We start from the raw sequence: 15,970 nt of genomic DNA, 5'->3' as shown, positions 1-15,970 counted from the left end.
ACGCGCTATCTCAGAGTGGTTAAATTGGATATATAAAAAGAAATAACAAGAAGTATTAATACGGCAAATCTTTATAAAAATTAAAGGTAGGTACTTTAGATACAAAAGTAAGAAACGATTAGAAGTATATACAGTATAAAAAAAAAACAAATTCAATAAGAATGGCCATCAAGCAATCCAATTCAACAAGACTATCTTAAATATAACTTCATTAATGTTTTGATATATAATAATGCTCATCGTGAAGGATGTTAAATTAAAAAAGAACTAAAAAATCAATGATTAAAATTCTTGAATTTATATTAGCCAGTTCAATGCTTCTAAATTTTTGTTAATAAATGTACATTTTAACCAAATATGTAATTAAAATAATACTAAACATACCGGTTACAAAAATTAATATAATTTACGTTCGATATAACTAGTACATACCATTGGAAATATATAAACAACCTACGTCACTTTTAATTATTATTATGTATTGGTTTGATAACTACAATCTGAGTCAGAATGTGGGACAGGATTCTCGCATTCGGTTTTATAATACCGTTCGTACGTGTCGTGTGCAGGGGGGGTTTGCACACACTAGAAATGACGAGAACCACACGGAATCAGTGGACGTATGCAAGTCATCTTTTTCGGAAACGCATATTTTGGAAATAGTTGTAATCGTGTGAAGTAACGATATAATGTATTTACAAGGGATTTTTATTGACAGAATATAAGAGTCTATAATATAATATTATAGCAAAAATATATGCCAGAATCTTTATTTAGAATTCAGTGAACCTAATTTACAGCAATTTTTAAATCATTTATGCCTCAACCTCAATGGGTCATTGGCTTAGTAAAATTTAAAGTTTTACAATTTATTTAGTACATTTATGGAATAAAAGTATAATGACAATTTTTTTATTTTCAGTTCCGTCACTTATAAGGTATCTTATAAAGTATAAGGATACTTATAATGTATCTTGTAATTTATTTATATTGAAGTCTCTTCATGCAATATAAAGGACACTCCAGTACAATATGGCAACACTGACTACAATATCCCATACGTAGTTTGTGGTTAAGAGTTATTTGATTTTATCAAATTGAAACTTATTTTTACAATATATCGTGAACTGTTTGCCATTTTGCATTAAACATTGCCTCTTAGAGAACGAGTGTATGTGCGGATTTCATAAAAATTTGAAAGAAGTTTTTTTTCAAAAATATCCCAGTATGTTTGTGAATATGACAATTAAATTTTTGTTGTTGAACTAATAGGTAGTGTTTAGCCTATTTTTTAAAAGTTGTTTACTCTTAGCACTTTCTCAGTTTTAAAAAGGGTTATACCACAAAAGTTACTAAGATGTAAGTTAGAGCGGGAAAATCAAATAACAGAACAAAAATGATTTAAATATCTCGGCATCACATTATCTAGCACGGAAAGCTTTGAAATAGAAGTGGAAGATCAAGTAAATAGTGTAAAAGAGTCAGACAGGTGTGCAAAAAGAGTCACAGTTGCGTGAATGAAAATATTGGGAAAGAAATGAAAGGCAGAGTTTACAAAACAATAATCAGACAAATAATGACCGACGCGGTAGAAACAAGACTATCACAGAGAGAACAAAAAAGATTTTAGAAAGCAGTAGAGCTGGAAACAGTAAAGCACTATAGGATAGAGCTAGAAGTACAGATATACGACGTAGATGCAATGTGGAGAACATCAAGTACTGGGTAAGAAACAGAAAGTAGAATGGACCGACCATATGAGCCGAATGACAAAAAATAGAGCTGTAAAGACGGCAAGAGATATAAAAGGACTTCCCCGATAAGAAGTAATGTCTACATAAAAAAGAAGAGGCGAAGAAGATTGATTGAGTAGTGCAAAAGTCAATTAAACATAATGTATTTGCAAAATACAACTTGTATAAGGTATTATATAATCCAAGGACAGCGCAAATAGCTCGAAAATGGTACTCACGGTGTTGTGATATATATGTTATCGCATTTAAGTATTATAATAGCTTAGATGCGACGTGAGTGCGCTCTCGAGATCATTTTTACGATTTGGGCGCCTTTAGTAGGCATCAATATTCGCTGTTTCTGTTATACCTCAAAATGTGGTACATTCCACAACTGAGCCTAAAATAAGTTCGTATGGAAGGTATCCGGAAGAAAGAAAGCAGAACTTATAATTTTACGGTATTTCTTTCTATCACTTGAAATATAAAATTTCAACAAATAATTCATTTTTATTTACTTATACAACCTCCATTTAAATCTAAACACTTAACTAAACGTCCAGAACTAAGTCAAGACCATAATGTTCGGTAACGGTGTTTTTTCTTCTTCTTCCTTTGCCCTATTCGTTTCGGACGTTGGCTATTAATAAGGCTATGTTGACTTTGTTTACGGCACCTCTGAACAGTTCGGTCGATGTTAGTCCGAATCATTGTCGCAGGTTATGCATCCATGAGTGTCGTCTTCTTCCCGGTCCCCTCCTACTGTCGATTCTTCCTGGACTATTAACTGTAGCAGACGGTACTTAGTATGCCTCATGACATGTCCGAAGTACTCAAGCTTCCGTTTCTTTACGGTGAAGATTATTTCTTTGCTTTTGCCTTTCTCTGCATTACTTCCACGTTAGTGATGTGGTCTGTCCAGGATATCCGAAGAATACGGCGATATATCACAGCTCAAAGGATTCTAGTTTCTTCAGGGTGGCTTCCGTTGTGTCCATGCCTCTGCTCTATAGAACAAGACCGGGAAGACATAACACTTGACCAGTGACTATATCTTCACAGTATTTTTTTTCTTTTCTTTTTTTTTTCTTTAAAATTTACGTATGAAGAAAAAATAGTTTTAAAATTTAATTTAATTTTTATAACAGTAAGTAAAATAAGATGCATCAGCAATTAAAATTACAACCGTAACACATAAAAATTTATGTTACATTGGTGGTAATTGTTGAATTATATTAAGTGCCGACTATTTTTTCGGTGCCTTTCTAGAAAAAATACTCTATTTTCACTATAATCCCCCTTAAACAAAATATTCTTCATAATATGGAAGATAGTAATTTTTTTTGTTATAAATAAAGTTGTAGAAGAAAAAGATGAAGAAGAAGGAGAAAAAATGTAAGCTAAACGACTTTTTTTTTAATTCCATCCTATTCAAAGCGATCTAATATTACCGTTTGCTCGCAAAAGTGTTTTTTTTTTTCTATTTGGCGAATGATCAAAATAAATCGTAACTGGTTTACTTAGAGCAGAAGTGAAAAAAAGCTGTACTGCAGTTTTTGTTTGTAATTTTTTTAAAGGCAACACTTTTTGTCAAGTTTTTAATCATTTTAGACATTAAATTCATCAGTAAATAAGCATGAAAAGTTAAGTGGTCATAAAGATTGTGTAAAAAGTCTGTAAACCAGGAAACAACTGTTAACTGTAACTGTTGTTTGCGGTTGCATCTAATATCATTAATGTTTGATGATTGTTTTGTAAATTCTGACTTTCATTTCTTTCCCGATATTTCTATTTCTCCATATTATGGTTTCATTCAGGCAACCTGCAGATCTGTTTGCTCAATTGATCTTCCACTTCTGTTTCAAGCTTTCCATAGCTAGATCATATAATACCTAGATATTTAAACTCCATCACTTGTTCTATTATCTGATTCTCCAGCACCAATTTACATCTTAGTATATTTGCTAGTATAACCATACATTTTGCCTTTCTTAGGAAAATTAGCATGGCAAATTTTTTAGCGGTTATATTAAATTGATGCATCATTCTCTTTTTTACTTTGAAAGATTAGTATTGTGTCGTCTGCATAGCAGATTATTTTAAGTTGTTTTTTCTTACATTTGGTATTATTTGTTATTTATTACGTTTTTAAGTATTTCATCCATTAACAGGTTAAGCAATAGAGGACTCAGGGAATCTCTCTGTCTTGTCCAATTGCCAGTTTCAATTGGGTCAGTTAGTTCTTCTTCTACTTTTACTGTTATTGTGTTTGCTAGTAGATATTTTCGATTATTTTAATTATTCCCAGATGTAGGTATCTCTCTTGCGTAAAATAATTGGATAACCCTGTCAATGGATGCCTGTCCTTTAATTAAATCCTGGCAAAGCCTTCTTATTGTCCACGAAACATAAATATGCATTAATTAAGATAATTATGATGGTAACGAACGTTCTGAAAGGACATGGTACATAAAGAAGAATTGTTAGTTCTCTTGCAGTTGCCTCATTACAAATATAGCGTCTGTGCATAAGCTTTCCGACCTAAAATCTTGTTCTTTTAAATAAATTCCTCTGTAATTCTCTATTTTGTTGTATTATTTCTTGAATTACCTTTAATAGTTGTTTGGTGTGATCTGGCCCTCCGTACTTTTTGAGTTTATTCGGTATTCTCTCCTCTCTTTGTGATTTTCTATTTTTAACTTCCCTAATGCTTTCTTTCTCAATGTTTATTTCTTCGTTTGTCGTCACTTTTGGTGTTGGTGGTTCATAATTGTCACCTCTATAGCAAATACGAATCGAAACTATTCTGCCTATATTTCCTTCTGAATGTGTTTCATTATTGTTAGTTCGTTTGTGTTATTTTTGTCCTCTGATCATTCTCCATATCTTTTTTGTTCCGTAGAAGTCGTGTTTCATCTGTTGTGAGAAGCTCTGTCAGTGTTCTCTTTTTATTTATCTGACTAAATTATTTGTTTCATTTCTGATTTGTTTATAATATTTGTATGCCTGTTGTTTTGTGTACTGTAAGAGACTTTCTTATTCTGTTCACATTCTTCTACATTTCCTCTCTAAACCATGGAATTTTCTTTTTTGATATGTCAGTGTTTGTTACTTTTGTGTCTACAAGTGATTCTGTTGCTACGTTAATTATGTTATTTTTTAGTTTTCTCAGCTTTTCTTTACGTTAGCGTCTTCTAATATTTCATTCTTAGTGATCTTCTCAGATTTTTTTTTCTGTAAGTTTTCAGTATTTAATTCTTTGACTTTGATTTTTGTTTTGCTTGGGCCCGCTTTCTTTATTGTGCGTCTAACTAAATTTACTTGTTGATTTGGTCTGTGCTGTTTAGGACCCCTTTAAAGTTAGTACTGATATCAAGCTGTTGCCATATTTTGGCATAAAAAGGGTATTCGATAAGTATAGGCCTGATTCGGAAGGTCGTATTGCAGTGCTGACATTTTGGTTGTGGAGATAATTTCATCAGGTAGCCATAAATTAGACGGGTGTGTCCCATACGCAATCTCCGTGTGGTTGCCATATTTTTTCGAGATAAACTGGGATAGTTAAGAAGGTTCACTGAGGATTTAATTTCATGAAGCGCTAAAGTAACATTATTCCAGTGAATCTGCCAGGTGGATAGATTAAGCTTCTTAAGTCTAGCTTTGAGATCGTTGCAAATTTGTATACTGATAATGGTGTCCGTGGATGACGCGGCTTTTTTGGCAAGGCAATCAGCTTTTTCGTTACCAGAAATACCAACATGGGAAGGTACCCATATCAGAGTGATAGTTGTATTTTGGTTTATAAGAAGCTGATAATATGTGTCATGAATATCTTGGACGATAGGATGGTTGGTGGATATAGCATTAATGGAGTGTATAGAGGAAAGTAAATCAGAGGATATAGCTATGTGTGTATTTGGATATTGTTGGGCATATTTGAAAGCATGTGAGATAGCTAGTAGTTCACCAGTGTGAATACTTTACCAAGGAAAAATTTTAGAGAGTTCGATAGGCTGTTGTACAGTGGTTACAGAATATCCAACACCACTTTCAGTCTTTGACGCGTTAGTGTAAAGAACTATGTTATATTTATTTTTGATTATTTCTAAAAAGAAAATTCCTAATGTACTAATACTGGTATTTTCCTTGTTAAATTTGGTGAGGGAAATATCATGATGTATGTTGGTCCAATAGGGATTATTGGATAATGGTGGAGTTCTAGTTTTAGACAAATTTATATCTTTTAGTAACGGTTGTCGAAGACTAGGAATAGGATGTATAATTAAGTTACATGGAGGGTTGTTATGGGGATGGTGTAATGATGTAATTAAATAATACACTGGATTGAACGGATTGGAAGAAATTGTAGCAGCATAGGAGAGAAGAAGGTTTTCTGGTCTAAGCCATAGAGGAGATTCATTAGCTTCACAGTAAAGACTTTCTGCCGGACTAGAACGGAATACTTTAAGACGTAGACGAATAGCCGTGTTGTGTACTGTATTTAGTGAATTTAATGATTGATTAATTACCAGACATATAGACGAAACATCCATAGTCGAGCTGGAAGTGGATTAGTGATCTGTAAACTTTCAGTAACGTAGTTTCTTCCGCGCCCCAATGATAAAGTAAGAATGTTTTGATTATATTTAACCTTTTTAGGCAAACTCCTAAACGATACCTACTTGTAATTATTTGTGAGGTCCCAAATATCGCCAGTATAAATGCTTTTGTAATTACCAAACATAATAATCCCAATACGAAATATACTAAATAATGAAGACAATTTATTAAAAAATTAGAAAGAGACCTAGTTAAAAGTTATGTGGAATGAAGGGCTACAACGTCAGGATTATATTCTAACAAACTGTTATGAAATACTCTGGAATGCCGACACAAAATCGACCTAATCCACCACCAGGTAAAAGAGAGCATTGCAAATACTGCAAGAAAAGGAAAACCCGATACTTTTGCAAATGTTGGTTATGCATGGATCATATCGTAGCCTGCGTTGAGTAGTGTATTTAGCAAAAAAAACCTAAGAAACTGTCCGCGTGATTAATTTTTCTGTATTTTCTATGTCATAGAATTTTGATGACCTCTTTATGTTTTTTAATATAGTTTCATTATTGTTTTGATCAAGTTTTGTAAAATAGAAGAACAATTTGATTTTTTTCATTTTGTAATTTAATACAAGGTAGGCATAAAGAAACAAAATATTTCCATTAGATGGAATAAAATACCCTATAAGTATAAATGAAAATATTGTGTTTCAAAAATGCTTTATTAAAAGAAAATAAAAATATAGCCTTATTTGTCATGTATGAAATACAGTTTTATTTTTATCAATTAAGGTGCTAAACAGTTACAAATTAAATATACGGAATACATTAACAGCACTACATTACTAACATTTACATTCGCAAGTGCAACGATATTTTCCATCAGGCCCCAACTTGGCTGTTTCTTCAGAGCAGTCACAATTGCAACCATTTTTTCCAGGACAGTTTTGGCCTTTACAGTCATTTTCACATGTGCATGTACAGGTACATTCACAGTCTACTACGGTGCCATCTTTCTTTGTGAATTTGCATTGTTTAACAATGGTACGGGATTCGCCTTTCTTGCAACAATCCATTTTCTAAAAACAAAATAATTTTCAATTAGTTTTCTTTCTGAATTTTGACTAAATTGCTTAACTTATTATATTTTTTATTTTTGTATGGTGGTAACAAAAAATTCGTAATTTAGGAAATCGGCAAAATTTGAATGGCAACAAAATTAAATTTATAATATAAAAGTATAGTGAAACCCGTCACAAGATGTGGCACAGAATGTTGACAATTAAGAAAGAGATAAAAGGATAAACTAAATGCATTGAAAATAGATTTACCTAAAGGTGGTTTTGAGTTTTCCGACTAAATCATATAAAGAAATTAAAATATAAAAATATTGATAAACGACCAAAAGTAAACAATAGCATTGACAAAAAAACATAAAAAAAAATCACGGCAATTAACTTTATATCAGAACTTGTTATTGCGCATGGCTTCTTTCTGCGGATAAGTGGTCAAACCATCTCCTCAGGTCTTCCTGTTATGAATTCTGGACTGGCGTCTTCTTACTGATCTTTAGCTCTGTACTTTACCTTCCAATTTGATTCGGAGTAAACCATATCTTTCACCCCTCAGGTATTGACCCAAGTATTGTATTTTCCTGTATCATGAGGTAGAGCCAAATATTCCACCAAAAAGACGAAACAAGGTAAATAGTATAAAGCTTGAAGATTCGGAAGAAGACTGTTAATACCGAAGATGGCGGAGATTAAAGCAACAAGAAACCTCCGCCATAATACAAACTAAGTTATTCCATGTAAAGTAATCTGTCAAATGGACTCTTTTATTAGCAAAAGTGACAGCTCCTCAAATACGTATGATTAATTGCTTTAAATTGTAAAGAAATATTGCATCAAATTTTAAATTTGTATTTTCTTTAATAATTTTATTAAAACAAGATTATTAAATAATGCAAAGATAGTCATGAAGCGTCGGCATTTAACACACGTTAAAATGGTAAGTGCTATGAATATGATTGAGGTTGATGGGCCATCAACGTGAAACGACTCGTCGACAGGATCGGTAGGAGTAGCTTATCGAAATGTGCATACAACTGCACATAAACTCCATGAAGTTTTAGAAAACACCCACAACATTACTATATTTTGACTGTTATATATTTTTGGCCAAACTTTGAGGAATAGATTACATGAAACTGAGTCGCACGACAGACGTCCATTGAGGGTTTCCATGTTACGTCATGGAAATCGTGGACTCAGAATAGGGTGTGGCTTACAAGAATGCCGTTCTGTGTTACTCACAGATGAAGCTAGGTTTTGTCTTTACCCTGATTAAAGAGGAGTAAGAATTTGTAGAGCATCTGGTCGACAATAGAGACTCAGGCAATTTAAATAAAACTCAATATATTGATCTGATCTTATAAGCTTTTGTACTTCCATATGCCACATACTACATCAACAGTAAGAGATTGGTTTCATAATAAGGATGTTACACTTTAACCATGACCAGAACAACCGCCAGATATTATTTCCATTGAGCATGTATGGGACATGCTTCAGAGACAGATTGTTCCTCATTTGTATAATATTTATACTAGGCAAGGTCTTCAAAATCTATTTAAACAGGAATTGATCCTATATATTTATGGATAGGTATAATATATAGGAGTTGAATTAGAGGACAATATTGAAACTGTAGAAAGTTACATTACTCGGATGGAACAGAAGCAAAAGAAATTCAAAGAAAAAGAGTAAGAGAAAACAAAGCTTACTTTTCACTCGCTCATGTATTCCGCTTCAAAAACACACACTGGAGATCGAAAATCAGGTTTACAAAACTATTATTAAACGAAAGCTGGAAGTTTTCGAAAGAAAAGTCCTAAGAAAAATCAGTCCTAAGAATCCAAGTACAACCATTAACTTTACCAACTGTTTAAAGAGGCACCGATCTCAGAATTCGTCAAACTTAAGGAATTTCGATGGGCTGACGATGTAGTAAAAATGGAGACTGAAATATTACCAAAAAGAGCCCTAAATAGTAAAATGTAGGGCGCAAGATCAAAAGGAAGAACACGGAAAAGGTGGGAGGATGAAGTGGCAGCGGACGAGCAAAATTTGCTGGACGTGAGAACCTGGAGTACCTAGTTTAGTCACATTTTATTTGCAGTTTGCTCACAGATGGTATAGAATGATGTATCGATGTATCGTCGAAATCAATAAAGACATAAATATTATATCCCTTTAGAAAATGGAAAAATTATGAGATCTTTTAAGAAACAGATATACAGATATACAGTCGATATAGATTATATGGACCACGCTCAAAAGTTATAAACATATATAAAGGAAGAGACTGGAGAACATAAGATCACTGCATAAGAAAAATGCCAATTCACAGCAAAAAAATCATGTATAGATCACATAGATCACATTTACATTAGAAGAACTGATAGAAGAAAGAATCGTCAAAAACAGACAAGCCAATTTAATATTAATATGGCTTAAGAAGGTAAACGAGTCAATACCTAGGATTAAAATATAAGCAACAATAAACGATATCGTAGTTCCACAAGAACAAATAAAAACAGTCGAAACACTCGACAATGATAACAAAGCATCTAGTCAAGAGAGAAGCAAAATGCATAGCCCATTTAAGACGACAAAATGATTATTGCAATGCTGCCCTAAAGTTCCTACGGTATTCTAAATATTTCAAGAACTCTGAAACATACCATTTTTTGTAAACTTTAGTTCATCATACCAAATAATTTTTTTTTTAAATCTTGATCTTGCTAATTATACGAAATTTAATGCTTAAGATGCCGATTTTATTATACCAATTTTGACAGCACCCTGTAAAATGAAAAAGGCAACTTTATACTGTAAATGTAATGCTGTATCGGGTTAATAAGTTTCTAAGGAATTTTAACTTTTATTCTATTAAGATTAGAGTATATTGAACTTTATATACATGCCAGAAAAGTGTAATTTTTATATAAAAACCATTATAACTTAAAAACGGTTCACAATAGGTATAGGGAAGTATTTGTTCAGAGTAATGTGAATATTTCTAAAATTAAAAAATATGCAGGGTGTATGCCATTAAAATAACTAAGTTATAAACAACTTCCGCTATAACCGAAAGTAGCAAATAGATGAAATTATTTGTCACTCTTCAGAACCCCTTCATCCCAATTTCCATGATTCAGTTACCGTTAGTTCTTTAGATATTTGTAATTTGCCGTTTATCTGCCGCACCCTGTACACCTTAAGCTTCGATGGCGATCATTGAGTTATCGCCGATATAAAATCAGTTTTTATGGTTAGACAATTATAATAGAAGTAGATATACCTACAAGAAATAAAAAAATACCCTTACCAAAACCAAATACTTAGCAACAAAAAGAAACAATATAAGAAAACTTGAGATGAGCGAATGAAGATAGGGTCAGTACGGGTAATTGGAAACAGGGGTGATTGAAAACAGTACGAACAGAAAACGACGGCTAGAAATAAAATATGGCAACAATATCACATATACAGAATTGCAATTCCATCTTTGCTTATTCTGTGAAATGACATTCAGTTGTTTACCGGCCAAGTGAATCCCCATTTTGAGCAACTTAAATTTGATTGTTTTTAAACACATAAATCGATTTAGAACAGTGCCAATATTTTACAAATTTTATCTTTCTGTATTAGGTAAGTATAGTGATTATATAATTTATAGCTGCTATGAGAATCCTTATATTGCCTAAAATGTTAATGTAAAGGTTATTTACTACAAGAAGTAAGTACATTAAGTATTTACAATTACCCCCTTAAATATTGAGCTTGGGGTAAATCAAAACCCCTGTTGGGGGTAAATGGAAACAACGTGGGGTAAATGGAGATCAATTTTTTTCTGTTAAGGGAGTTATTTTGTTACAGGTCTTGCCATTTTTAAAATACCGAGAAAGTACATAAGAAAGAGAAAACCATCAAAATACTCTTTGAATGATTTAGTAAATGCCGTGGCAGACGTCAAAACAAAAAAAAAGAACATATAAGGAGGCTGCTGCTTATTACAGTATTCCACATTGCGTTATTTATAACTGCATAAAGGGCGGAAACATACCAATTGATAAGATGGGAGCTGGTGTGTCTACTGCGTGGTCAGACAAAATTGAAAACCATGTTGTGACATGTTTAAAAGCCCGAACAAATGTGGGCTATCCTTGCGATAAAGAGTTGCAAATGTAGTTGCCTAAAAGTGCCTAAAAACTCGCTTCAAAGATGGCATCCCTGATGAAGATTGGTATCTTGCATTTATGAAACGCGATTTCTATTATAAACTAAAAGAAGTTGTTCAAAATAATGGCCTCAATCCTCAATGACATCGGTAAATCCATGTTGTCTTTAATGCTGACGAGAGTGGATTTAATAGTGATCCCTCCAGATTTAGAGCTATAGGATCAAAGGATAAAGCTCTATGCAGAGTTTCTGGTGGTTCTGGACGGGAGTCCACGACAGTGCTCGCATGTGTTTCAGCAAATGGAAAATATTTACCACCGCTTATCGTTTTTAAGGGTGCTGCTGTCCAAGCAAGATGGGTATCACCAGAGGCCATGCCAGGAACTCTTTACGCTTCTATCAAGAATGGTTGGATGGAGGAACCTCAATTTTGTCATTATTTTTTTAATGGATTTGTACTACATGTGCAAACAATTCGAGAGATACAAAATTTATCAAATTAAAAAGCTGTACTCTTTGTACCGCTGTACCGAAGTCATATAAGTATTCAAGTAATTGAACAAGCATTCAAACATAACATTGACCTTATTAAGTTTCCCAGTCATTTAACGGATAAATTGCAACCACTTGATAAGTGTGTTTTCAAATCAGTTAAATATATATGGGATCAAAAGTTAGTAGCATATGGAAAGAAGAGAATGGGGAAGGTACTGGGCGTTTATCTAGGGACAAATTCGTAGAACTTCTAAGTGAAACTTGGCAGGAGGCTATGATCTCACAAAATATTATATCTGGTTTTGAGACTACTGGTCTGTATCCCGTAAATAGTCAAAAATTTCCTGAATCCGAATTTAATTCAGAGCAGCTTCAGTTTTATAAAGAAAAAATACTCTCCTCCCAGACTTCTGGTGAAAATACTTTAGATGGAAATAACAAAAATACTAGCAGATTTATTAACAAAACATTAATAAATGAAGCTGAACCATCATCATCCGAACACCAAAGATCTGTAGCTAAATCTGCAACATCAATTACACAATTAGATATGTCTAGTCTTATTTCTCCAACCAAAGACAAACTGGACCGTATATTTTATGTGGAGTCAACAAGAACAACAAGAAAACTTTACTCTGGCACAGTTAAAAAAATTGCTCCCACAAAGAAAAAGATAATCCCTCGGCTAAAACAGTTGGCCTATGGAGAAGTATTAACTGCTAGTGACGTTTTGAACAGAATGAAGGAACAGGAGGATCTTAGAAAGCAGAAAGGAAATAGAAAAAGAAATAAAGTTCAGTACCAAGTAAAAATACAAATACAAAGAAACGTAAAGAGTCATTGTCGTCATCTGATGCAACTGAAACAGAAGAATCTTATGCTGGGAGTGATGACAGTCCATGAGATGAACCGGTAGAAGAAGAGCGACAATAACTAGAGGCTGCAGAACACCACAAACTCCAGCAGGACGGTAAAAGGCTCACAACATCTTAGATATACCTTTGTATGATCGAAGATGTTGATTGGGATGAAAATGAAATTAAGGTTATAGCTCTAAAATGTATGAATGGTACCTGCAAGCAATTTACCCTACAGGAAACTGACATTAGTTTCATCAACTTCCAACAAATTATTGGTATAGCCCCTGAGCCAAATATTTTTATGAAAAGCGAAAGAATGTTTTACAAGTTTCCTAATAAGTTAGATATTTTTGAACGTCAGTAAATAAGTGAATATTTATAATTTAAAAAATTCGTTTGTTATACCTACTATGTATTTTATTTTAATAATAATTTTTTTTTAAGTTTCCTTAGCACATTTGATATATTCGGGGGTAATTGGAAACATTGGCGTGTTTAATGGAACCAACTTGCACGATTTTTAGATTACAAACCATGTATCATTTTACTCCAGTTTTGTTTAGATTATGTTTAACAGAACCAGAGATCGTTGTTTACATTTACCCCCTTTTTTAGGTTTTTCTTAAAATTTGTGGGGTAAATGGAAACATTGGATACCTTCTTTTTTTGTGACTTTTTCTTACTAGTTTTTATGACATTCTACAATAAACTTTTCGTATAATAGTCAAAAGCTTTTATGTTATTAAAATATGAAACAGTATATTTTTAAATAAATTTTAAATGCTGTTTCATCATGAAATTTCAAATAGTGTTTCCAAGTACCCTGACTGAACCTTGGCCCTTAATCAAAAAAACATATAAATTTATGTATTTGGGATTAATAATATCAAACAGAAGAACACCTGAGGGAGATGTGATGACATAAAAAAAAACTCAATATTACGGAATAAAATAATTTCAAGCAAAACCAAAATTTGATTATAGAACACCATATTATAGAATCATACTGACCTGGAGAATAAGTAACAAAAATAAAGACAAATAAGGGCGACCGAGATAGAACAAATTATAAAGTCACCAAAATGGACAGAATAAATAATATAGGGATCTTAAGGATGTAAACTTATGAATTCAAACTTCGATATAATCGATTGTATAGAGAAACCAAGAATAGCCTGAAGATAAAGTAGATGTGGCAATGGAAGCAAGAAACCTGCAAGATATAAATTCTCAGGATATAAAGAGCTAAAGACAACGGTTAAGAAAACAAATACAAACAACTTTAGAACTCCAAATAAAACTTTTATTAAAAGCCCACAGACTAAAGCAAGAAACTTGAATTAATTAACTGTCCTTAATAACTATAACCATTGTTTCTATAACTGTAAGTGCAATAATTATTATAAACACACTTATATACAAAGCATAAATTACCACAAATACACATGAACTGATTATAGGGCCTGCCACAGAATGTTAAAAATTTCATGAAATCTTTTTCTTGGAAGATTTTTATTAAAATTAAATAACGTTTTATGGAAATAACTGTTCTACGTAGAATTTTATTTTTGTTTCTAGTACAAATTAATATAAAATTGACAGTTTAAATACATACCGATAAAAATACACAAACGTAAACAAACTACCAAAAAATTTGAATTATTAATACTTAAATAGACACGAGTACGACACAGCTAACTAAAGTAGAATGTAAGATAATATTATCTGGTTTTATAATAATTATTATTATGAACGTTACTGTCGTGTCGTGTGCAGGAAGGTTTGCACACTGATATTGACAAGACCCACACGAAATGGGTGATTAATTGATTTCTGGAGTATGCAAAAGCCTTATTATTCTTATGATAAAAATATTGTGAAAATGTTTATTGTTTGTGCGTAATATAAAATGTGAAATACAATAATTATTGTTGACGTTATTCTAAAAACTCTACGTACACACATCAAAATCGTGTAGGGGGCAAAGTAATCAAAGAATAATTAAATGGTAATTCTAACACCACTAATACAACGACCGGTCGTTGTATACAGATAGTTTAAAATATTTTAAAAAATAATTAAACAAAAATTATCAACTAAAATTTAAAAATAAAGTCGTAGGAACTTGTTAGTAGAATGTAGTATGTTATTAACGACAGCTCGATATCGTTCTGGCATACGTCTTGTCAATATCGTCTTTCTCAATTTGTTGTCATGGCAACTGAACGCAGTTTCCCAGCTATTTCCTTGTCTGAAACGCTAATTCTTGCTGCTCTACTCATCTTTTCGGGGCATATATCAAGTCAGGGGATTGAGCAGGCCAGGGCAATACCTAATATGTAAATATTGTTCTGCTCTAAAAAATTTCTCATGATTCTTGCAACATGCGCACGTGCTTTCGAAAAATAGGTTCATGAATATGATCTCGATATTAATTTGCTGTTAAAGATCCTTGAATATGAACGGGTGAACGAGATCCGTTCGAAAACCTATTAAAATTCAGCCCAAAACTATCAAAGTTCCTCCTTGATATCTGTTAATTTCTTGAACGGTTAGCAAGCAAAATGCGTTGTCTGGTGTGCAACACCCACGATCTTCGTGAATCGGGTCATAAACCAAACCTGGATTCATCGGCGAAAAGAATGTTTGCCCATTCTCGTTCTTGCCAAATTTAATATTTATTGGCCCATTCTAATCTCCTTGTGCGATTCCCACGGGTTAAAACTGGAACTCAAAAGGGACGTCTAGCGTGAAAATTATAGTTTGAGTAGAGACATTAATGTCATGAATGTTTTGAAGCTCTTTTCATAGCTGGCTAGCTGTAATATTGGGGTTGTGTAATGTCTGAAGGCAAACAAACCTGTCAGGTACCGGTTGCGTTGCCCTTATTGGACCAGTGTGTCTCTCTCTTACATCACTAGTTTTTAAAAACCCTACCATAACTGTCCTATAGTACTTTTGGTAGAATTCACAGATTATCTCCCTTCGCGATCGATAGTATGCTCTGCCAAAGCACAAGTAGGTTTTTTTGATCTACAATCACTCTTATGAGAAATGATACACTCTGAGATAGCGCG

The 15,970-nt window shown here is 32.9% G+C and overlaps 1 long non-coding RNA gene across 1 annotated transcript; it reads right to left on the bottom strand.

Annotated features, from left to right (window-relative positions):
- Positions 1-7,040: 7,040 nt before the first annotated feature.
- On the bottom strand, positions 7,041-14,706 carry LOC140432184 (uncharacterized). Its single transcript, XR_011949770.1, has 2 exons — positions 14,509-14,706; positions 7,041-7,371 (listed from the first exon to the last, which is right to left on the bottom strand). It is a non-coding gene; the product is annotated as an uncharacterized lncRNA (long non-coding RNA).
- Between the last annotated feature and the right edge of the window lie 1,264 nt (positions 14,707-15,970).

This window comes from Diabrotica undecimpunctata, unplaced genomic scaffold (genome assembly GCF_040954645.1).
Source record: "Diabrotica undecimpunctata isolate CICGRU unplaced genomic scaffold, icDiaUnde3 ctg00003138.1, whole genome shotgun sequence".
Lineage (NCBI taxonomy): Eukaryota > Metazoa > Arthropoda > Insecta > Coleoptera > Chrysomelidae > Diabrotica > Diabrotica undecimpunctata.
Note: the sequence above shows the minus strand (reverse complement) of the source record. Positions and strands in the feature narration are given on the sequence as shown.